This window comes from Ursus americanus, chromosome 10, assembly GCF_024610735.1.
Source record: "Ursus americanus isolate L20-20 chromosome 10, mUrsAme1.1.p, whole genome shotgun sequence".
NCBI lineage: Eukaryota > Metazoa > Chordata > Mammalia > Carnivora > Ursidae > Ursus > Ursus americanus.
In genome coordinates this window covers 74,391,209-74,417,623 of record NC_142136.1, presented here as the reverse complement: position 1 = coordinate 74,417,623, position 26,415 = coordinate 74,391,209, and the positions used below count along the sequence as shown (strand labels likewise).

The following is a 26,415-nucleotide window of genomic DNA, read 5'->3' as shown; positions in this document are numbered from 1 at the left end:
GCTGAATGAGCCTTCAGAAAAGATCAGTCTTTGCCTCTGGCTTATTTCTCATAGGTATAGATGAGACAGATCGAAAAAAGGGAGGGGGGCAACATCTGTTAAGACAATTCAAATGCTATGTCCTGAACAAGTAAACTTGGGTGCTTCTTGCTTAAATACCCAGAATAGAATTAAATTTTAGCGTTGGCACAAAAAAATGATACTAATTTACTGTTTTTCAATTATCACTTCTCCCCCTCTTCCACAAAAAAATATTACTCAGAACTCATTATCAGTAATAATAAAGCACCCATACAGCTATTCCACCCCTTCCTATAACCGTATTTAAAAAAGAAAGTCTGTAAATCATGCAGCTCTTTCCCTACTTGGAACAAGTGAGCACAAACAATTAGAGAATAGCTAATTCAGTATAAGATTAGGCCAGAAAACCCTAATGGATAAATATTTACTCTTTCAGTCAGACAAGACTATACATGTAAATGCATTAGAATATTAGCAAGTAGAAAGAATGAACTCTCACCCTTCTACTATATTGTCACAGCACAACTCCTCCAGGACAAATCCTCCACACCTAAAATCCTTTGATAACCCCCAGGTCTACCTGCTTTCCTTATGCTCTCTCCTAGGGGGCCAGCAAACATGATGTGGTGCAGAGGTGAAGCCTTGAGAGAAAGATATGATCTTAATGGGAGGATTTCACAAGAAGTGAAGCAGATTTGGCTGGAAAAGGGGACTGATCATGAATACCTTTGCATATCTGGAGTCTGAAGTATATTCAGGATACACTTTAAAGGGTTAGTCCGTATGAGAAATACAAATAAATCTCAAAAGAGATTTCAAAGCTAAGGATATAGATTTAGAAATCATTTGTTTAATCATTCAGATAATATTAAACCTCTCCTATTTCCTAGAATAACTCATTTCTAAATGACAATAAACAAAACAAAGTCCCCATCTCAGGCTTGCATTCTAGGGGAGGAAGACAACAATAAACAAATAGATAAATAATATATAAATCCATCCTATGATGTCAGCCTAGTAGGGATAAGTACCATTTAAAAGTGGGGGGAGGGAGTTGGGGCAGGACACGAGAAGAGAAGAAAAGAACTAAGATGGTCCTAGAACTCCTTTCTAAGAGCTGACATTTGAGAAGAGGCCTGAATGAAACAGGAAAATGAAGTTATCCATAAAAAAGTTACATGAGAAGAAAGGGGGATAGAGCAACAGTTGCAATCCATGTGTCCGTCATCTTTGACCTGGATTTAGTACCATCCCCTCCCACTTGTTGCCCCTCCTCAGCTTTTCTCCTCCCCAACCCACCAGCAAAAGCAAAGTTGAAACTGACGTGTTTTCTGTTTGCTGATGGCTTCCCAGAGCCTGAACAAGGTCCTAACACAGAATAGATGTTCAATAAATATGAGGAAAGGAAGGAAGGGAGGGAGGGAGGGAGAGAGGGAGGGAGGGAGGGAGAAAGGAAGGAAGGAAGGAATAATTGAAAAAAAGAAAGTGGGGCCAAAAGAAAGGGAGAAAAAAGGAATGATTAAATATCTGGAAAATACAGGAAAGTAGATAGAAGCTCAAACATTACACATTATTCTAACACCTCAATACAAACAACATTTTTCCCCATTGCTATTAATTTAAGGGTTTTTTTTATATGATTACAATAATACTATGGGTGCATTGTGTTTTTCCGTATTTTTATCACTGTAGAAATTGTATTTCTAATAACTGCCTAATTTTCCATTGAGAAGAAATGTCTTAGGCTGCTCAACCCTATTGATACTTGCAAAAATATTTTAATTTTTCAAAAGTACACTGACCAATAAATATCTTTGTTCGTGAACCTTCAACCCCAATTTAAGATGAGAAAGAAATTTGCAAAAATGATGTATCGTTTTTTAATAATATTTTTATTATATTATATTAGTCACCATACAGTACATCATTAGTTTTTTATGTAAAGTTCCATGATTCATTACTTGCGTATTAACACCCACTGCACCATGCAATATGTGCCCTCCTTATTAGATGTATTCTAATAAATGTGTAACTGAGCCTTAACTCCTTCTGTAGGAGCACATTATAAAATGCAGAACAGCAAGAAGCCAAAACTTTAGTCTCTTCTTTTAGAATGAATGAGCCCAGACTCTGTAAAAAACAGGGAGTCATGGGACCACCCTTGGAGCCTATTTCGGTTGTAGAGATGAATAAAATAAAATTATTTTATTGCACAGCCAGACTCAGCAGAAAACAATGTTATTCCTTCTCAGGAGTCCCACTTTAATTTACCCTGGTGCTTCTTTCTTTCCCTTTCCCTGGATGACAGAACCAGTACGACCTGGGCCCTAGCTTGCCCGTCACTCCTAGATCATAAAAATTATCCAGTCCCAGTCGGTCCCTCAAATGACTCATCTTAATAATTGAAAACCCTACCCAGGGTAACAACCAAAACTCCAGTCCAATCCAATGTAAAAATTTATAAACAGTAACTGGGCTTCCTTTATTCTAGTTCATTCTCACCGTGTGGACTGTAGTCTCGAAGTGTAGCTCAAGGCTGAGAGTTAATTTCCCCTGAAACGACGCTTCGTGATTTTATGAAATGGAATGTGCCTAATAGTATGTCTTTGATCATTGGGAAACAATAAATTAGTCCCTTCTGGAGAATGTTTGCCAGTTATATAAAGACAAAAGAATGACAAATCATTATTCCTTTGTTTAATGAGTCAGCGCAAGGCTGTTTAGCTTGAAAATAAAAAGATGAGGATATTGTGGGCAGGCTTTAGGACACTGAAGTCCTAAAAATTGAGTAAAAATCATAAGCCAAACAGAAAAAGGAAAAAAATCTCTCAGGGAGAGCAAATAGCACCTACGAAATCATGGAGTCAAAAAAATAGCCATAAAGCTGAGGAATTACAAGTAGCTCCATATGACAGGGTCAGAGGGTAAGATCCATGTAAAGGTACAGGAAATGTGATCCGAGAGCAGTTTGTGGGAATATGGTCATGAAGTCTCCATTATGTTACCTCCGGAGTTATGTGGGAGCCACTTCCAAATTTTAATCAGGTTAGGTGATCATAGTTACACTATAAAGATTCCTCAGGTGACAGAACTGAGGATGACTTGGAAGGAGACAAGACTTAGTACAGGAACAAAACCAAGAAAAAAAGGGTATCTGTGAGATTAACTAAAAACCTTCAAGAAAGGAATCAGCAGTGCCAAGGATCACGTAGGGAAATTGCCTGTAGGATTTGACAACTAGTTAGCCCTTATTTGTCTCTGTGCTCCAGAACCTGCAAGAATTTCCTGATGCCTGTAGGATCAAGTTCAGGTTATTATGCATGACATATAAGGCCCATCACAACCAAGTCCTGGTCAACCTTCTCAGATTCTTCTGAGGCACCCCACCGTCTGTCCCCACGACCAGCTTATGATAATGCGTAACCCTTAGTGAATACTTACAACGTGCCAGGCACCTACTAAAATCCTTATGTGGTTTAACTCATCGGATCTTCCCGACAACCCCACGAAGTACATAAAACCTTCATTTTCAGATAGAGAAAATGAAACTAAACATTTTACTTGTACCTCCAGAGCTATCAGTGGGAGAGCCAGTAGGACAGCCAGGATCTGTAGTCCAACTCCAGAGCCTGGGCACTATTAATATTAAATTATAATATTCACAGAATACAATCACTTCACATTGCCTAGCTCCCCCATGTACCCTGCCTGTATTGTCCTCACCTACCTGCACTTCCCTTCCCATCACTTTCCATCTGACATATCCCTAGGTCCTCCTCCAAGAATGACCACTCGTCCCAGCTTTCCCTGGGATTCTTTCTATCTAATGTGTACATTGTATATTCACTGTTGGTATTATAGAACATGTCACATTTTTATTGACTATTGTTAATTTTTATTCATTGCAACCCAGAGCACCTTTGCATTCCTCTTTGTACCTGAAGAGCTGAGTACAGAGTAATATTCAATAAATGTTGCTAAGGTGTTTGAGAGGTGAATGAATGACTGCATATAGGTCGATGGCAACTTCACTCCTAACATCAGTCAATGAGGTTTTGTTTTGTTTTGGGGCCTGTTCAAAATGCTTTGGGCTGCAAGTAACTGATTACCTAACAGTAGCTAAACTGATAAAGGTTTGTTTTTCTCACATGTCAGAAAGTCTGGAGGAATGCCATTCTTTGACAATGTCAAGACCTGCTTCCCAGTGATGTTTTGGGGCTCTCCTTGTCAGAAAATGGCTCTACAGCTCTAATATATCCATATTCAATGTAGGAGGAAGGGGGAAAGGGAAGAAAACATTTCTACCTGCTTTAGCAGAAAAACAAGAATTTTCCCAGCAGACTTCTATTCTCTCTCATTGGCCACCCTGAGCTGCAAGGAAGGCAGGGAAAACCAAGCCTCTATGATAGAAGGTTCAAGCAAGAGAACAGGGTTTTCCGAGTGACTGCCTGATCAGTCTACAACACTATCTACAACATTGCTCTAATATACATGGCAAATTTATTTTTAAAGTATCTACAGAAATATTAGAAAACAATGTAACGAGTAAGTTTTTTAAAGCCTGATTAGTGACATATCAAGACACATTTTTTAAAAGGATAGTTGGGGGAAATATTTCATGCAAGTAATCTTTCTTTGCCTTGGGATGGCATGATTTGGGTAAATTCTATGATTTTTTTCTGCTCACTTTTATATAATGACAGTCCTGAGGTCACTTTAAGTTACAAAATATAGTTTCAGTTCTCTAACAGAATAAGTTCCAGGCAAAATCACTAAATAAAGGTCAGCTTCTCCTTGATGTTGCCATCAACGCCCCACACTAAGTCCTGTAGTCAGATGCTGCCTGCCTTCCAGGGGGAGGTAGGCAGTCTCTTTTCTCTCCCTGTTCCCCCAAATAGTAGTTGCGATTCAACCGCATGCAGGCCAAAGCTGTGGACACAGGAAAGATAGGAGGATGGGCTGCTCCTTGGCTGGGTGGTTTTGAGCCCTGTGGGTCTGGCAGGCGATTAAGCTCAGCACTTCTCCTGTGGGACTCTTTGAAAAGTCCTGTCACTGAGGACCTCAGCAGAGAGGCAAAAGCATTTCTATACTGAGTGATCACTCATGAATCCATCCACAACCTTAAGGAGCTCCATGTCACCTCCCACCTCTGGTTGCTCTGGCCCTATCTCAAGCAGACCCTATGGAAGAAGCCCCAACCTGATGCTTTCCACTTAGTTCAGGTGTCTTCTATGGAAAATTCTCTCATGCCCCTTGCCCAGCAAGCTTGGGCAATGCCATTGCCAATACAGCCACCACCCTCCTGCTGCCTCAGAGTTCTTGGGCCCCAGGCCTGAATTGGCCTCGACCCCAGTTCCAAGTTCTCGCTGTGGTTCACCAAGCTTAATGCAAAGGAGGTAAACCCCTTTAATCCTGTCCACGTGGCAACATGTCTATCCAAAAATCCTCTACCAAACTTCTCTCTCTGTCCTCTGGCTAAGCGGGGATCTCAGTCACAGAATGTGCTCTGAGGCTCTCTGTAACTGTGTATATGTGGGAGGGTCTGTCCCCAAACACTTGGGTATTCAATATCACCATCAAAACTGAGGTAGGAAGCACTTTATTTTAGCACCTTCTTACCTTAGATACACACTAGCCATCAGAATGATTCAAATTGGGTTCTCACAAAGCCCAAGAGAAGAAAAAATACGATTAGCATGTAAAGCAACAATATATATATATATATATATATATATATATATATATATATATATATATATATATATATATATGTGAGGTATATATAATTATATATTCATTAACTCAAAGTTCAGACACCACAGTATACTAGAATTACAGCAGTTAAACAAAACAATACTCAGCTCCTATGAGGCTCACGTTTTCATAATGGGGAGACAGAAAATAAATAAATACACAGATAAATGATACGCAAAGCAGAAATCAGTCCTGTGATGAACCATGGTGGGCAAACATGGAACGTGACATGGGCTGGGATACTGTTCATCTTGATGTCGTCTGAGAATGGAACCAAATATGCAAAGTGAGAAAGCATACTGAAGGAAGCTTTAGGATAATGTTGGTGATTGAGAAAACAACCCTTACGCAAAGGCAAACTGTAAGGATATGATTTAAAAAAAAACAAAATTTGCTATTCTAGTTCATTCTCCTTAACTCACCTCACCTTATTACCATAACTCTGCTTAAAATATTTAAATTTAAGAAAGTACTCATCAGAATCCTATACATTCTACCCACTACAAATTTCTAAATGAAGTATCTCAACCACATTAATAAAAGAAAGGACAAGTACCATATGATCCTCTTAATAGATGCAGAAAAAGCATTTGACAAAATACAGCACCCATTCTTGATAAAAACCCTCAACAAAGTAGGGATAGAGGGAACATACCTCAACATCATGAAGTCCATATACAAAATACCCACAGCTAATATCATCCTCAATGGGGAAAACTGAGAGCTTTTCCCTTACAGTCAGGAACAAGACAGGGATAGCCCCTCTCACCATGACTATTTAACATAGTACTGGAAATCTTAGCCTTGGCAATCAGACAACACAAAACAATAAAAGGCATCCAAATTGGCAAGGAAGAAGCCACACTTTCACTATTTTCAGACAAAAAGATACTCTATGTAGAAAACCTGAAACACTCCACCAAAAAATTACTAGAACTATTACATAAACTCAGCAAAGTCACAGGATATAAAATCAATGTAAGGAAGTCTGTTGCATTTCTACACACCAATAATGAAGCAGCAGAAAAAGAAGTCAAGGAATCAATCCCATTTATAATTGCACCAAAAACCACAAGATACCTAGGAATAAACCTAACCAAAGAGGTAAAAGATCTGTACTCTGAAAACTGTAGAGCACTTAAAAAAGAAATTGAAGAGGACACAAAGAAATGGGGGAAAAAAATTCCATGCTCATGGATTGGGAGAACAAATATTGTTAAAATGTCTATACTACCCAGGGGCACCTGGGTGGCTCAGTCAGTTAAGTGTCTGGCCCTTGATTTAGGCTCAGGTCCTGATCTCAGGATCCTGCATGGGGCTCCACACTCAGTGCAGAGTCTGCTTTTCCCTGTCTCTCTGCTCCTCCCCCTTGCTCATGTTCTCTCATTCTATCTCAAAAAAATACATAAACTCTTAAAAAAAAAATGTCTATACTACCCAAAGGCAATCAACACATTTAATGCAATCCTTATCAAAATACCACCAGCATTTTTCACAGAACTAGAACAAACAATTCCAAAATGTGTATGGAACCACAGAAGACCCCAAATAGCCAAAGTAATGTTGAAAAAGAAAACCAAAGCTGAAAGCATCACAGTTCCAAACTTCAAGCTCTATTACAAAGCTGTAGTGATCAAGACAATATGGTACTAGCACAAAAACAGACACAGAGATCAATGAGATAGAATAGAAAATCCAGAAATGGATCCACAGCTGTATGGTCAACTAATTTTTGACAAAGTAGGAAAGAATATCCAATGGAAAAAAGACAGTCTCTTCAACAAACGTTGTTGCGAAAACTGGACAGCAACATGCAGAAGAATGAAACTGGACCACTTTCTTACACCAAACCCAAAAATAAATTCAAAATGGATTTAAGATCTAAAGGTGAGACAGGAAACCATTAGAATCCTAGACGAGAACACAGGCAGCAACCTCTCTGACCTCGGCGGTAGCAACTTCTTACTAGACACATCACCAGAGGCAAGGGAAACAGAAGCAAACATGAACTATTGGGACTTCATCAAGATAAAAGCTTCTGCACAGCGAAGGAAGCTATCAACAAAACTAAACAGCCTACAGAGTGGGAGAAGATATTTGCAAATGACATACCTGATAAAGGGTTAATATCCAAAATCTATAAAGAACTTATCAAATTCAACACCCAAAAACCAAATAATCCAGTTGAGAAATGGGCAAAAGGCACGAATAGACATTTTTCCCGAAAAGACATCCAGAAGGCTAACAGACACATGAAAACGTGTTCAACATCACTCATCAGCAGGGATATCAAAACCATAATGAGCCACCACTTCACAACTGTCAAAGTTGGCGAGGGTACGGAGAAAGGGGAACCCTCTTGCACTGTTGGTGGGAATGCAGACTGGTGCAGCCACTCTGGAAAACAGTATGGAGGTTCCTCAAAATGTTAAAAATAGAACTTCCCAATGATCCAGCAATTGCACCACTAGGTATTTACCCAAAGGATCCAAAAATACAGATTCAAAGGGATATAGCGCTCCGATGTTTATAGCAGCATTATCAACAATAGCCAAACTATGGAAAGAACCCAAATGTCCATCGACTGATGAATGGATAAAGAAGATGTGGTATATACATTTGATGAAATATTACTCAGCCATAAAAAGAATGAAATCTTGCCCTTTGTTATGATGCAATGCTATGGATAGAGCTAGAGTAGATATTATGCTAAACAAAATGAGTTGGGCAGAGAAAGACAAATACTATATGATTTCACTCATATGTGGAATTTAAGGGGAAAAAAAAGATGAACATATGGGAAGGGGGGAAAAGGAGAGAGGGAAGCAAGCCATAAGATATTCTTAACGATAGAGAACAAACAAGGTTGATGTAGGGAGGTGGTGGGGGGATAGGCTAGACGGGGAATGGGTATTAAGGAGGGCACTTGTTATGATGAACACTGGGTGTTATATGTAAGTGATGAATCACTAAATTCTATTCCTGAAAACAATATTATACTATGTGTTAACTAACTAGAATTTTTTTAGAAATTTGAAAAAAATAGTCATTTAAACTACCTGTTTAATTGAGGTGTTCTTCCAACTGCTGAATATTTTGTTTAGTATTGGTTTTCAATTCATTCAGTGAGTACTACCGCTTTCAGGGGGAGCACTCCATTTTTGTTTATATTCCTACAAGTGTGCACTAGGTTGTGTGTGTACAAGTACGAGCATGCATGTTTGGGCATGTAGAAGGCAACTGTCACTGTTCTTTTAGCATGGTATAGGTCTTTATGCATCTGAATGATAATGAACTACTCTCACCAATGGAAGTAGGATTTTCAGCTGTCTGTGCCCAGAGACATTCTGCACAAGTTAAATGAGGAAATTTCCACATTCCTGCTTATCTCCTGCACATCCCAGAAGACCCTGTGCAGTTATGGCAGGATATACACAGCACTCGTGGGAGAGGGGTGGCAGGTAGCACCCAGACCCGTGACATCCGGGCAGGACAGGATGTTAGGCAGTGTCATTAATAACACTTTTCCTGCAGCTAGGAGAAAGCCACACATCTCTATGCTTATCTCTAGAGCCTTCTTCCTTCTGGCCTTCTTCTCTTCCTTACCCCTGAGTTACCGACCTTGCTGTGTTTGATAAGCGCCCCTCCAGATTCTGTCAGACTGACCTTGGTAAGTACTTTGCCTAAGTCAGGCTTGTTGGCGTTCCACCAGCTTTCTCTTTATGCTCCTCACAGCATCCACACACTTCCTCCTCTACCTCGCCTTATCCCCTTCCCCCAGCTGCTGTGGCAGTACCACCCCCATCTTCTCTTCCCTCTTCTAGGCTTTTCTAGAACTAACTATTCACATACAAATCCTGTTTTGACAATTCTGAGTTCAGTACATGACTGCCTGTGAAATGAAGCGGTGACCCAGTATCCGTACACAAACATGCAAGAGCACTGCAGGGGACAGTGAGGGTTTTGGGGAAGCACAACTACAGAAAACAGGGGTCAAATCAAGACAAAATGGTGGGCTGAAGATGCAAATTCCTGTATCAATGACTCTTCTGTCACTCAGAGGAAAAGTCGGTGTCCTTAGCATATAAGGCGTTAGTGGTCAAGCCCCCCATGTCCCAGAGCTCATATCCTCATCGATCATTGTCCCCCTGGTCCCTGTCTCATCTCCCTCTGGCTCATTCCACCCCAGCCACACGTGGCACCCTTCAGTTCTGAACATCAACCACACTCCCTGCCCCAGGGTCTTTGCACTTGCTATCTCCCTGTTTGGCATGATTTCCATCCAGATGCCATTTCTTACTCCCTCTCCCCCTTTATGTCTACACTCAAATGTCATCTTTCTCAGGAGGCCTCCCCAACCACCCTGCACAAAATAGCAATACTCCCAATGCTCTCCCCCTTAGGTTACCTAATCTTTCTCTACAGCACCTATGACCATCTGCTACATACTCGGTTACTTATTTGTACAATATCTATGTCAACACACCATGTTTTCTACTCCATTAGGGCAAAGCCATTATCTGTTGAATTCACTGCTCTCTTCCCAGCATGGGACAGGGTCTGGCGTGCCACAGGCACCCAGTAAACACTGTGGAATACGTGACTGGATGGATGCTCACTCTGCTGGCATCCTGGACCCCTGGGGTACCCGTTCCTCCATACCCCTCCCACCTTTTTCTAGTCTTGGTTTCCAGCGTCTGACCCCAGGGCTCCAGCACTGCCAGGCTCCCTTAAGCCACAGTTGTGGAGTGGTTCTCGCTGTGCCCTGCTAGACGTCGGTTGTCCCCTGGCTTCAGCCCTCTGGCCAGTGGCTCTCCATTGTGCTCCAGGGAGCCTGTGCCTGTGCCCACACTCAGTCTGCAGGTGCCAGCTGACCCCAACCCACAGGTCATTTAGCAGGATAGGTCCTGCCACTTTGGCTTCCTTCCCAGGACAAGCAACCACCAGCAGATCGGGAGAACAAGGTCACAGTCACATTTTACTTCCTTAATGAAGATTCTTAAATCTCGGTGAGAACTCACAGCTGAAACATTCAGAAAACCTGCGTTTAGGGTTTAAGATTAAGAACATACATTCTGAGGGTGCCTGGGTGGTTCAGTCAGTTAAGCATCTCCCTTTGGCTTAGGTCATGATCCCAGGGTCTTAGGTTTGAGCCCTGCGCTGAGCTCCCCACTCAGCAGGGAGTCTGCTCTCCCTCTCCCCTTGTCACTCCCCCAACTTGTACTCTCTCTCTCTCTTTCTCAAATAAATAAAATATTTAAAAAAAAAGAAACTACATTCTGATGACTCTCGCTGAGAGATGTTCCTAAGACATGCACCTGTGCACAAGAGACTTCAGTTCTGTTGCAGCAGACACTGCTAGAATGGCCTCATGACTGCTGTGCCCTCCCCAGATCCTCCTAGGCGGTCCCCGATGCCCTTCTCATCTGCAGACACGTCCTTCTCTTGCCCCTGTGCCATGTCCTGCCTAAGGTAGGAAGTCCCAAAGCACCCGGGCATGTTAATACCCCCCCTGCAGTGGGTGTATCACTAAATCACACTCTTTGCTCCCCAATACTGCAACTTAGACTGTAACAGTCTCAGACAGTGTGACCCCTCCACCACTGGTTTGCATCCCCCCACAGGCCCCTTCCCAGTACGACATCTCTCCATCTTGTGCTGAAAACTTCCAAGCCTTGAAAAATTTCCGAAGTGAAATTAGTCGAGCACTCAAGACCACACATGTTAGGCTTCCACTTGTATGAAATGTCCGGAACAGGCAAATCCATAGAGACACAAAGTAGACTGCTGGCTGCCAGGGGCTGGGGAGAGGGGACAGTGAGCAGTAACTGCTAATGGGCTTCTTTGAGGGATGGTGAAAATGTTCTGGAATAGTGACACATACTGATGAACATCGGCAAAAGCCACTGAATTGGATCCTTTGAAATCGTGAACAGTATGGTATGTGAATTATGTCTTAAAAAGAAAAATAATAACATCGTAGTTGATGTGAATATATCACCGTACCGCCTTGTGTAGATTCTCTCTGGGCACAAACATTTTTAATGTGGCTACCTTGACCTTTTTTGGTGAATCAGGTGGTTTATTTCACTATCTTCTTAAGAGATTCTCAGTCGTTTTCCAGAATGGTCAGAACTGACAGCTTTGTCCCAAATACATACACAAATAAGACAAAACGCAAACTCCTTATCAGAACATCCAAGTCCTACTTTCATCCTGACCTCTCACTGACTCCGGTTTACTTTCCCCACCTCCCACCTACCCTTGCAAGCTCCTCAAATTAACCCGCTGAGCTTGGTCACGTGGCCTTTGCATCTGGTCTCCTTCTGTCCTCAGTGTCCACTGTGCCTTCAGATTCAATCCTCTTCAGGAAGCCTGACGCTTCCAGCCTGATGACACCATGGCCAGGTTTCCACCTCCTTGATCACTCATCCCATCTGCGTCTCCTCCCCAGGCTTGCTGATAGCAGCAGGGCACCGCACAGGGATCCTGAGCTCCACTTTCAAGGCCTTGTGCCGAGCAACCTCTTTAAGGGAAAACGAGGTCTTCAACCAGAAATGCAGGAGGCTCAGGCAGTATTTATCCAAGAGGTCACATTTAATAAGCAATAAGTCAGACAACTGACAAAACTTCCCTTCTCTTTGTGCTAATGTAGACACAATTGCTTAACTTTTATTTTTAGTTCCATTGAACGTGCTTTGGGAAATGATGTCATGTTTCTGAGTTAACATCCCTGCATTTTCTACTACCAACGAGGGTACTATGAATTCCCTAAAGTGCTGTAAAAATTATGAGAAAATAGGCTTGCACAGACTTTACACGATGCTTTTGAATCTATTGTTAATTTTAATAAGAGTTAGTTGTTTGGTTGCCAAAAAATCCTAGATTATTCAAACACAGCTTTGCCAAAGCAAAATTAACCAGTAGGGGCCTTAAGTGTAGTCATGCTTACATATATCCATTGACTAATCCAAAAGGACTTTGCATTAGAAAGGAAACAAAATGACTCAGCCCCTGGATATTATAAAGCTGATACATCTTAAGCTATACGTATTAGCCATTTCAAGGAATACTAAAACCACATGTGAATTCCTCTGAATTCTGAATCTCCCTTCCTTTTATAGTGACCTTTGATTAAACATCCTCTCTTGGAATATTTTATAGAAAACATGGAGACAGAGTGAGCTGGCTGTAGCTGTATGTACGTTAAAATATACTTGCTGCTTGCTAATAAATAGAAAGTTTGAATGGAGTTTCAGGCCTAGACACAATAGTAGGAAACACATGATATAAACCCATCCCACCATAAAACTGAATAAACTGAACATGGAAAAGGAAATAGTAGGAGCAACAAATATCATAATACATTTCTTCCTTTTTTTCTGCTTCTCCTGCCTACTGTTATTCTTCCAGTCAGTTCATTTTCCTTCTATTTATCCTTTATTTTCCCGATTTGCTGTTCTTCACCTTCTGCCCTTCTCCATCCTCTGCCCCTTGTGTGGTAGTGAATGAGGGTGTGACCCCCCCCCCCCAATTCTCACACCTCCCAGCTGGGGGGATTGTCACTGTTCTGAGCTCACATTCTCACCTGTTTAACTGGACTGATTGTCAGGTTATTGTCAGGTGAAATGGGGCAGTCACTGACCTGGAAAGTACTCATTTATTCATATAAGATGTGTAATACCACTATGCGCTGGGCACTGGTACCGTGAAAAAAAGAGCACAGTTCCTGCCTTGGGGCACATCACCTCGCAGGAACAGCAGCCAGGCAGGAATTGCAAGATGGTGGCCTCCATACTCCTTTTTTTCTCACTCCCAGTCTCTTCCTTCACCCTACTCTCTTGCTCAGGCATCTGAACAGGTAAGATCAGTGCCAAAAAAAAAAAAAATGAGAATCAAACGCTAGGTGTCTTGGGTACTCTTGAACCCCTTTATCTCAACTTCACCTCCTCCTGATGTGCCCTACCCTTTTCTCCAGCACTTCCCCAGCTCTGTGAGTGCAGTGAACAATAACTGCACATTTTCTGTGTGAAAGCACTCTACCAAATCAGAGATGATGGTAATAGTAACAGTCCTACCGCCTGTAAGGAACCTGAAGAATGGAACAATATGCAAACATAATCAACATAATTTTCATATAAAAGGAAAAGTGCTAAAATAAAGAAAACCTACCTAAGTCGTTAGTGGCTACAAATGCCAAGATACTGTCTTCCATTAACAGGGCTTTCCTGGACCAGCGCCATGGCTCCACGAGCCCGTCAGGAAAGAGACTGCACTCCTGGTTGATTTTATATGTGGAACGAAAGCTGTTTTTCTTTCTTTTTCCTTCCTCCATTATCCTTATGCCCAAGCATACTGCAGGGCTCAGCTTCCAGGCAGATCTATCTAAGTGGTTCTCCTGCCGGTCTAGCGCACACATCAGCTCCGCGGCATCCTCACTCCAAAGTGGCCCTGGCATTCCCTTCTTGTGCATCTTCATGTGTCTGTGTGTGTTTAGAGAGAGAATGTGCCTTTCCACCTCTTTAGACCTTCCCTAGGAAGGACAGTGCAGACCAGGTAGCTGTCAGGACACACCATTCTAGGTGGCCGTGGCGCTGTCCTTTGATCGCTGCTTGCTTCTTCACACAGGAAGGCAATGAAAGGCTACTCTCCACAGCTAATACCTCTCTCTCCAGTATACCTGTATACTATCTCAAGTGTACCTGTATTTTAACAGGGGATTTTCATTCTGGTGCTGTGCGGGAACTGGGTTCATATTTTGGGAAGTTTAGTCACCCTACTCCCTCTGAAATCATATCACAAAGACAGTCACTCATTTTAAGCAGCAATGGGGATTGCAAGAAACTTGAAACAACGCCTAATAATAATACCTGTCATTAATTACTTACCAGGCACCAAATGCTTCTTATTTAATCTTCACAAAAACCCTATGAACCATTCTTATTCCTATTTTATTCTTATGGATGATGAAAGATTCAGAAAGGTCAAAACTGCCCAAGACTACACACAGGGTCAAGATCTAACCCTTCTCTGAGCAAATCCAAAACCTGGATATTTAATCACTGCCCACATCCCCATATGGGGTTGTTACTGACGGAACTAGAAATGTTTATCTAGAGAAAAAGACGACTCCAGGAGACCTCTTATAGTATCCAAATGTGGGAATGGTTTTCAAGTATAAATATTTCTGTGGCTCCAGAGACAGACAAATTTGGGGCACACTCCGACGAAATATATCCCAACAACTAGAATAATTCTCATTTTTATACACTTACCACCAACTACATGTCCAATCTTTCACATCCACTATCACATTTAGTTTCCCAATGAAGGAGACATTATCATCCACACTTAGAAGTCAGGACTGAGGGGGTGCCTGGGTGGCTCAGTCGTTAAGCATCTGCCTTCGGCTCAGGGCGTGATCCCAGAGTCCTGGGATCAAGCACCATATCAGGGTCCTCACTGGGAGCCTGCTTCTTCCTCTCCCACTCCCCCTGCTTGTGTTCCCTCTCTCATTGGCTCTCTCTCTCTGTCAAATAAATAAATAAAATCTTAAAAAAAAAAAAAAAGAAGTCAGGACTCAGGACCCAGAGAAGGTAAATAATCTGTCTGAGGTTTCCTTGCAAATGCCAAGTGTCAACATTAGAAATCAGGTCTCTGTTCAACTTCCCTTATTCTGTGCTGCTCTCCAGAATCGAGTAAGGGGGAAACACATTGCTTGGGAAGTTCAGTCACCCGACTCCCTCTGAAATCATATCACAAAGACAGTCGCTCATTTTAAGCAGCAATGGGGATGGCGAGATAGTTAGAGTTGCCTTAAGGACAACAGTGAACAGTGTCCTAGGTTCTCTTCTTAAAAAAAGAAAAAAAAGACTTATTTACTATTTCAGAGAGAGAGAGAGAATGAGAGAGTGGGGGGAAGGGGCAGAAGGAGAGGGAGAGAGAAAATCTCAAGCAGACTCCCTGCTGAGCACTGAGCCCAACAAGGAGCTCCATCCCAGGACCCTAAGCTCATGACCTGAGTTGAAATCAAGAGTTGGGCGCCCCCTAGGTTCTCTTCTAAGGGCTGATCACAGTCTTGTATTTCAAACATGGCAATTTTATTGGCTGGTGGGATGTAGGTACGTGCAAGCTCTCACACACACACTGGAGAGCACTTCTAAATGTATGTGGTAAATATACAAGCATGAATTATGGAATAGAGGTACAGATATTCAGTCAAAAAGGGGGAGACTTTACAATTAACTACTTCTATTTAGTTAATGATAGTCAATTGAGTCCCCTTTATTTAGCTTTGAAATGGTATCTCAAATAGAATCCCAAATCACAATTTGATTAAACTAACATCCTCTAGTCACAAGTACTTAAGAAATATGAGTTTATTTATGAAAAATAAATGGGAATCTTATTTATTTTGTCATAATTTGTTTTGAACATTTCTTGCTTAAATTCACTAAAGATTTTGAAAAATAAAATATATGTTCTTATGTATCCCATTTCTAAATACCTGGACTTGGAGTGACATTAATGAATAGTTCAAAGGGTGAACATTATTTTATCTCTGCACAGAGCCAATGCCATAAAAACTTGGAAATATGAATCACGTAATATGAATTCATATAACTGTGAATTTGTGAAAAATAATACTGTATTTTTTTCCTTGCTTTAGTAGAAGAGGAGCACGCCACAGTCTTCTTCACACAGAAGGGTTTATAAATGGCTGCCCACACATGCTGTCTTGGGGAACAATTATAGTAGTTGGCAGGCAACCTCCATTGGAGGGGACACAAAGAAAACACTAGATAGAAATAGGTCAGGGGAGTTGTTTAATGAAAATTGAGAGTGAATCCATTAAAAAACAACTGGACTTTACATGAGTAGTACAATTAAATAGAGCTTAACCTGTTAAAATCCTACATTTTGCTCATTTCGCAGACCATTTCAAATTTTCTTTTGACAGGATTTCATTGGATAAACTAAATAGGTGTAAATTGGAAAAGGAAGATGTCTATTTACTCACTGCTTATAAAAATGAATATTTCTTAAGTACCAAAGACAAAATTTTTAAATAAGGAAAGCATAGATAGTATTCAAATGTACATTTCTTTTCAGAATTTACCCAAATCTGAAAATAAATCACCCAAAATGAATCATATGATTGCTCATTATTTCTATCCTCTTTATAAATACATTGGCTAAACAATTGACATAAAAAACTCATCAATTAGAAAACTACTTAGGGCAATTGAATATAGTTCAGAAAACATTTTTAATTTCATTGGTAATTAAACTTTTATGTGTGTTTGTCATTTAAACTTTGGTCACTTTCCTGTTCTCTAAATATTTTCCATTTTTGATTAAATGATCTGCAGATATTTAAACATAAAACAAATATTCCCAAAAGGAAATACTGGTTATTCTCTACAAACCATCTACCTACACATGCAGCCACCATGCTCACTCTCCCTCGACTCCATTCCTTCCTCATGTTCATAGCAGTTCAAGCTTTACTGTTTCTTGCTCAGACTATGAAGTCAGGGCCCTAACTCTTCTCTCTGCCCCAAATCCTTTCTCCTTCAGTCAATCCTACATGTTGTCACTGAGTTATTCTCGAATGGAGTATGACTAAGCCTCTGCTCATCATCACCATACTCAGTACTTCAAGTTACCCACATGATAAAGTTCAAATGCTTCAAAAACAGGCTCACTTTCCCTCCCCTCCTTCCTGAATATTCCCCCAGAGCACTGCAGGCATGTTCATGTCTTTGCACTTTTTTTTTTTTTGCACATTTCTCTGCACATTCTGTTTCCTCCTGCAGCATCTGCTTCCTCCCTACATGTTAAATGCAATACCCATCCTTGGTGGCCCAGCTCAAATGCCACTTCAGTTGTGAAACTTTACCTCTCTCCCCATCACTGTTTAAAATGGAAATAGGTCCATGACAAATAAACCTTGTGTGCCCTTTCTTATTCTCTCATAATACTCTGCATGTCCATCTATCCCAACTCTTCCCACATTACATAAACCAGGACATGGCTGAATGCCCCTCTGCAAACTGGGGACCTTCTAGGAACAGGAAATAGGTCTCAATATCCCTTTTCTGCACCCCCGGGGCCTGACACACACCTGATCAGTGCTTATGGAGTGAATAAGGACTGAGATAGGTAGGCAAAGTAATTACAAGATCTCTTCCTCTGAAGAGTGGTGAAAAGCTAGAGCCTCAGACTCGAATCATATATCCAGGAAGCACTGGTCTTATATTTAAGTGTTAAGTGAATGGGAAGTTGGAAACCCTCCTTTACATATCAGGAGACAGATATAAAACATCTCGTGGATGGGAAGAACCTGATAAATGATGTTACTGACGTCCTACCCATCAATCAGCACCCAGACAGAAGAGTAGAAGGCTTCCTCCAACCGAGCCAATGAGACAAAACCTCTATCTTCTTGAACATCTCCAGCACTTAACTTTCACTTATGAATGATTGAAGAAAGCATCTTTATTCATAAACTACTGAAACCTCTCTTGCTTATAATCTCTCATATGTTGTTCTATGTCCCATAATGTTTACAGCTGAAAATGGGAATGCTGTAGTCTTCACATACTTGGCTTCTGATGACTGTTCCCTACAAGCACTTTGCATCCTGTATGCAAAGTAAGAATTAGAAGAAAAGTGGGTCCTTCTTATCTTTTTTTCTTTTCTGTAATAATTCTCGTAATGGACAGATATTAATAAACTGGCATTAGATAAAGCTGTGAGCTTGTCTAGCCTTTCATCACAAACTCCAAAGTAACTTTTCACAGCTTGGGAAAAGGGGCGCTCCTTCACAACACATAAGTCTGAGAGAAGCAATAGTAAAAAAAAAAAAAAAAAAGCAACAGGGCCAAAGGAAGGTTGGGATTCAGCCTATGGATGATCAGAGGATGAAGTGATTGGCATTTGTACAGAATCTAAAGAATTTTTTGGTCAATGTTGTTGGCATTTACTGATCACTTACTGTTCTTAGGCCTTCCTTCAGTTACTGAAAGACCCCTACATGTCAGCTGGTTCCTCTGCTCACCCTGTACATTTTTTTAAGTAATCTCTTTTTTTTATTAATAATTTTTATTACATCATGTTAGTCACCATACAGCACATCCCTGGTTTTTGATGTAAAGTTCCATGATTCATTAGTTGCATATAACACCCAGTGCACCGTGCAATACGTGCCCTCCTTACTACCATCACCAGCCTATCCCATTCCCCACTGAAGCCCTCTGTTTGTTTCCCAGAGTCCATAGTCTCTCTATACCCAATGTGGGGCTCAAACTCATGACCCCAAGATCGAGAGTCACATGTTCTACCAATTGAGGCAGCCAGGAATCCCTATACATTTCTTTTTTGTCTTAATATATGGGTGATATCAAACCATTTACCTGTGCAAGTACCTACCATTCGTATGTGTAGGATGTTGGCTTGAGATCTGGTGAAGCAGCTGCTGGGGAGAATCTTTGGAGCAGAAGTCCCTTTTTGGGCAGCTCAAGTATGCTCTTCTTCACTACGTACTTGCAAATGAATTTGTTCCTTAAATTTAAAATTCCTTAAGCTTAAAAATTCCTTTTATTGTGAGAATAATGAATTTTAAAACTAACATCTTATAACATATGACTACCCGTGAGAAAGATATTAACTTAAAAAATGTTAGTTATTCCATTTTAAAGACCTTAAGGTGGAAACAAAACACCAACAGCTAGGCGTGGCTTCAACAGTCAACTGACTAGACACAGGAGGTTCAGAAGACAACTTAATTCCTGGAGAATCCATTTACTAAGGAAAGGCAAGGGCTAAAGATCCTTAACTTAACCCTGAGAGCAGTCTTCACTAAATAAGTTTAAGTAAATTGGTAACAGCCATGGTACTTACTTCCAAAACGCAAACTGATAATTACCTGTTCTAGAATAGGAAAGAAGGGTTTTTAATAAGCTCTTACTGTGACACTGCCTATGGATCCAAAGAATATGATGATAAGGTACCATTAAGTAGCAAAATGTAGCTATGTTTGCCTTTTTCAGTGACTGATCAGTGGGCAGAGAGAAACAATCAGTTGCGTCTGCACTTAATATGATGTATTCAAAGCACATGTTGTCCTTGTAAACCTGTCCTCTCCTTCTAAAACTCAACTGAAGTTTTGAGCTAAGCCTTCCCTAATTAAAAAAAGGAAAAAGGGCAGTGAACGTGTACAAAGGCTCTGTAGTGCATTCTCTTGGAAGAGCACGTTTACTTCCATTCTTCTCCATGCAGATTAAAAGAAGGAATAAATTACAGTGTCTGAAATCTGTTCCTTGGACTCTGCATTGAGCCAGCATTTTCTTGCAACACGAGAAGGGACAGTTCCTTTCTTCTGTTTTTTTTTTTTCTTCTTCTTCTTTTGGGGAGGAGGGAACAAGTGAATTTATGTCAAAATATCAAATTGTTTGGCTGTACCTACCTATGCCAGAGGTCACAAGATTACCACCACTTTTCTACAGCTTTTCTGTTTTTTATATTTTCAAAGATTTTTCAAGGGATTTTTTTTTTCTATTCATTCTATGTGGGATTTTATATAGAACCTATTTACTTGGTCAAGGAGCTGCTGTAGACTTCAAATTGTTTTCAGCTCTGAAAAGAATTAGTGTTTTGTTTCTGCACTGTTTTTCTTATGGCTATGGCTTTCAATCATAACAAATTAGAAATTAGAATCATTTGTATTAAGGATTCATATATAAAGCCTTTTTCCTACTGTTTAATTTTTTAAAAATATATCTTATGTCGGTTTGACTCTAAGTTATCATTTCTATATGGATTTTTTTTCCTCTTGGGAGAGTCAGTAAATGAGATCATTTAAAACCCTAATGTTTCATGCTGGGTAATAAATTAACTATATTCTTCTCAAAAAAAACCTATCAGATGATTTTTAGTGAAGAGGGCCTACCTAAGTAGTGTTTAAGGGGTAATGATTCAAGTACCTCTAAATATTAAATAACGAATGTATTTCTTATTTCTACTGTGTTACCACTCCCCTTTCTCCCTTCTGATAGCTTTGGGTGATGGCAGTGAACTTGCTTTGGCCCCGCACACGGAACACCCTCCTTCGACACACACCTGTTGGGAGTGGAGAAGCCTTCAGGGCTCCTTCAGGGTGACCCCTGCAGTTAGAGAAATGCCACTGCACAGTGCACCCCCAAGGGCCTAGCCACCAGCACCAGCACAAAACAGAGTATGTAGGATCTGCTTTAACAAGCTGAAGCAAAGGGAAAGAGGGGTATGAACAAATTCGGCAGAATTTCAATAAGTATTTAATTTTATGGGTATTCATTGTAATGGTTTCTTCTACTTCTATGTATGCCTAAAACTTTTTATAATAATATTTTTTAAAGGAGGTAAGGGGGCACCAAGGCCAGGCATAGGATTTCTGCCAATCATGGGTGAAGAGGGTGAAAGCCCAGGCTTCTTTGCACATATACTAAGTACCACTCTGCCCCTTAGGTCCACTCTCCACCTTGCTCACCTGGGCCAACCTGTCTGGACTGCATCAACGGGGCCTCAGGCCACTTTTGCTGCATGTAGAGTTGACCAACAGAAGCCTCATCAGAGGGTGGAAGAGAGGGATGAGAGTGATGTCAAAGAATTTATTCCCCCAGCACCCACCACACAGCCTCACCATGGTCTGACTGTGTTTTTCAACAAAGGTCACTGCCCTTCTCAAGAGATGTTGCTCCAAGGTATGACATTTTGTCCTTCAAAATTCGAGCAATTGTTTCTACCCTAGTCCTTCAGGTCTTGGGAGGTAACAGTGCGTCAGCTGCCAGGTTCCTTGGCAATTTCTCATTCCTTTTCACCTTTGCATGTAAACTCTTGGCTTATCCTAAGTTGACTGTGGGGACCCTGTCTATAGACCACTCATCACAGCATGATTGCCAATTCGATCCATGAAGGAGAGGGTGAATCAGACTTACTATTCTGAAAAGCAGCAGTGTGCCTGATTGGCAGACAAATACCACAAAGCCTTCATCAGTATGTCTTTCCCTGCTTCCCTCACCAAATTCCTTCCCTTGATTACTGAAGATGGATTTCTTACTGCTCTGAAGCCGACAGCAATGGTGAGTCACACCAGACCTAGGCTGTGAATACTCCACCAAAGGGATTAGAATCACACATGCAGGCTGAGTTTTCCTTCCCCTAGGAACCAGGAAAATGGAAATTGCTGCAGAGCCCACAGTAGGAAACTGCAGGGAAACAAGTTGGCCTTTTCATTATCACTTGGTGAGGACCACCAACTGTCCCAAATCACCTTGCTGCCTTTTGATGATTCTTTCCCTAAAGATACTATGTGGTGTTCTCCAAGATTCTCCCCAGCCCTCCCTTTGCATCTTGTGTTTCCTATTGGATGGCTAGACACTGGATAAGCCCCTCCCCAAGCAGACCTTGGCACACATGGACACACTCAGGGGATGACAGTGGCAGGAAGGAAAATCCCCATAACCAACCAGGAGGGGTAAGACAGACCGGTTTACAACCGCTCATTAGCTGGAATGGTGGTAGGCAACACCATCCCTGTAACATATGCGTGATGGTGGAAGCTATCACTGATGGCTAGACTTCATGCTAGTTTCTGGATGACAGACTGTGGGAAAGAAAATCCCAAGCCCAAAATGGAGTCATTTATGTTAAGAGCATCACATCAGCAAACCAAGACTTAATACCTAATCCAATTGCAGTTTCACCCTCCCCCAGAATGTAACCTTTAACCAGTCAACATGGAATTTCCTGGTCAGTACTAGGAAACATACTGATAGACCCTTTCCGTTCCCCCTTAGGAGGGTGACCTTGCCTCAAACAATGCATTCTTCACTAATAATTTCCTTTTTTCCACTCCATCTCTGCCTTTAAAAACCGGTCCTTTCCTGCAGCCTGATGAACCTACTTCCTATTTGCTAGAAGGGGTGCTGCCTAATTCATGTATCACTCAACAAGGCCAATTTGAATTTTTAAATTACTCAGTTGAATTTTTGCTGCTTAACAGAGGTCATCATAATAAGTGTTACCTTTTCTTGGGCATTCTGGGTCAACTACTATGCTAAGCGTTTTATATTCATGATCTCTAACCTAACATTACTGTAGGCATTATGACCTCGTATTAAGAAAAAGTAACCTATTCAAGGCCACGTAACTAGTAAATAGCAAAGCTGAGATTCAAACCAAATATATCTGGTTGATGTATTTGATATATTTGATACTCTTTCCATTACACAATTTGTTTTCTCAGAAAGGAGGTGGAAGGATATTTGCTCTGAGTTTGTTTTGTCTCGATGCAGAGGTATCTAAGGAGAAGAGAGGAGAGAGAGGAGATGTAGAAAAGGCTGGGCAGGACCCATCCTCCCCTTTCTTCCCATATATAAGGGGCTGGTTTTGAGCCTATGAGGACAGAAACTCAGGCACATTGTTTATGAAACATGGGACAAGACTAAGTCCATGAAACACTGCTTCCCTCCGAGAAAACAAAATCAGCACAGGCTTAAGGAGAAGCCATGCATCTCCCCTTACTGCCCTCTCCTCAGGTTTCAGAGTCATTTCAGGCTCAGGGGATCCATTGGGTGCAGGGGATAATGTCTTACAGAAACCCCAGCTTCAGAGGATCAAGAGGAAAGAACACGAGCAAATTCATTCTTGAACCCATATAAGACGTCACCATCTTGAGGATACCCAGAAATAGCTGGGGAAGAATTTAAGCAGCCTAGTGGGGCATGGGGGTTAAGGTCTTGTCCAGCAGGTGAAGGCTTGGAGCCATGGAGATACAGATGTAAATATTAACTGACCTTATTTATACTCTGAACTACTGAAACTAAGGAGGTATGGAATAATTGCTAATCCACTTGTTCTCTCTTTGGATCCCAATCACCCTGGCTCTGGTTCTGGATCACTGCCATTAGACCCATGACTTCAAGTCTGAATCCACTCCTGCCCCTCATGAGTACAAGGTCTGGCTTGTTTTCCTGGCCTTCTATTGCCTACTTGATCTTCCCTGTCTGGGCTTAGTTTCATACACTTGGACTCAGCTTATATTTGCCTGTTCTCCTGCAGACTGAATTCTGCTTTCCTGTCTGAATCTTTCTTACTCCTAGTGTGCTATTGTAGAAAATATATATTTGGTCTTTATCTTCTTGGGCCTGGCACAGAGCTTTTAAATTTCCTGAGGATTGTAGTGTCTTTTGTATACTGATGAAATAACTCAGAGCAGGGCTCCTAGGTAGCTTCAGGATCAGTGGTTAGAGGTAGAGGAACCAATCATTCAATTAGAGGATTGGAACTTTCAGCTGTACCCCCTGACCTCCAGGGAGGGGAGAGGGGCCAGAGATTCAGTTCAATCACTGATGATTTATTCAACCGTGCCTACAGCATCAAACTTCAATAAAAACTCTGAAACAACAAGGCTAAGTTCACCAGATTGGTGAACACATCAAAGTGATGGGAGGGCATGGAAATTCTGCACATCCCCTGCCCCCAAATCTTGCCCCGTGCATCTCTTCCAAATGCCTATTACTGAACCATATCCTTTATAATAAACTGTAATCGTGAGGAAAGCGCTGAGTTTTCAGTTGTTCTAGTGAATTATTGAACCTGAGGAAGGGGATCATTGGAATCCCTGAATTTGTAGTTGGGTTGTCTGAAGATCCCATCTGTGCCTGGCCCCTCAAGTGGTGCAGTCTTGCAAGACAGAGACCTTAACCTCTAGGGTCTATGCTAACTCTTGGTAGTTAATGTCAGTTGGAGAATTAGGGAATTGATCGTTTTTGGGAAAATGGCCCAACACCCATCATAATTAGGTTGTTGACATTCATCTTAAGTGTATTCAACATTCCCACACTGCCAGATGGTAAGGATATTCTCACAGCTTTGGTGAAGACACCGACAAACACGTGCATGAACCACCGCAGAGCCATCAGGTAAGAAGTACCTCCAACACCCTTCCATCCTGCCCAGAGCCATCATCATCTCTCATCTGGATTGTTACAACAACCCATAATGGGTCTTCCCACTTCTACATCTGGCCCTCTTCATAGCAGCTAGAGGGATCCTTCAAACATGTAAGTCAGAGCATGTCACTCCTTAAAACCCTGCAATGGATTCCCATTTCCTTCATGGTGACCTGGTGCCCAGTCTCCTCCTCAACCGCACCATCATCTTGCCTTCACTCCCTTCACTCCAGCATGCCCACCACCTCCTTATTCTTGTAATATCCCAGGCAGCTCCCACCTAGGCGCTTTGCATAGGTTCCCCTGTCTAGAACATTCTTCCCCTATATGATTATGATTATTCCTTCCCCTCCTTCAAGTGTTTGCTCAGATTTCATCTTCTCCATGACGTCTGTCCTGACTTTCCTATTTAAAATTGTGACACACATGCCTATACAATCCCATCAGACTCCCACCTCCTTTTCTTAGCCTACCATTCCTTTTGTTCCATCATGTAAGATACTATATAATTTAATTATGTATTACATTTGTTATTTGTTTTCTGTTTTTCCTTGCTAGAATGTAAGATTCACAAAGTCAGTATCTATATCAGTTTCATTCCCTGGTGTATTCCAAGTACCTGGTACATAATAAATGCTCAATACGTGTTAGTTGAGTGAATGATTTTAAGAGCAGAGGTTTATTTGGAGGATCCTAACTGAAAGTGCTCCTCTATACTCCCCAGGTTAGATGTAGAGCCAGACACATTGGGTAGACCCTGGAGGAAGATGGGAGAGGAAGGTCAACCTGAACCAGGTTGAACCTGGACTCTCTCCATGACCAAACTTTAGAAGGCACTTCTGAGCCCTCTTTTTAATGAGGCCTTGCCCTTGGGCTCTGTTTCTGACCTGCCTAACCCAGTTTTAACAAGAATCCTGCTAAATCAGTTTAGCAAAAATCTCCCTACCCTTAATATCTGATATTTAACCAAAAACCCTGATACCTGGTCACCCTGGTCTACCTTCAGCAAGAATTCTATCAACTTGGGTCAGCCAGAATCCCCTTATACTGGATATCTCCTCTTATTAAGTTTCCATCCCCTGTTCCCTCACTCTGCTCATTGGCTATAAAACCCCACTTGCCTTTGCTGCATTCAGATCTGAGCCCAATCTCTGCCCCCTTTTGCAATAGTCTAGACACCTCTTGCAATAGTCCTGAATGAAGTCTTCCTTACCCTTTTAACAAGCGTCAGAAAATTTTTTTAACTAACCCTATGAGTTTGAGCAAGTCACATAATTTCAGTTTTCTTATCAGACAAAATCCATAAGAAATTCTCTCAGACATCACCAACAGCCTGAATCAATACGAAATCTGCAAAGCTCTGTAGCACACTGTACCTAGAACTGATTCCTAGGCATCATAGGGGACAATTTCCCCAAACCCTTCCATATCCTGGATTCTGCTTCTACACTGGCATGTATTGAAGCTCCAGACTCTTCCTGATGGCCATGGAGAGAGAACCAATCCCAAAGCAGCCTTCAACAATGGAGATTAAGTCTGAGCTTTTAATTTAAATATCCAGATGGTAGATCTAATAATACATCTGCCTTTACTTGAGCACCACACTTGATATTGCTTATTGGATAGACGATCTAACCTCAAAAAA

General features: G+C 41.4%; 1 protein-coding gene across 2 annotated transcripts in view; it reads right to left on the bottom strand.

Moving 5' to 3' along the window:
• SACS (sacsin molecular chaperone) overlaps positions 1–26,415 on the bottom strand; it is a 90,621-nt gene that overhangs the window by 48,140 nt on the left and 16,066 nt on the right. The window lies entirely within an intron of this gene.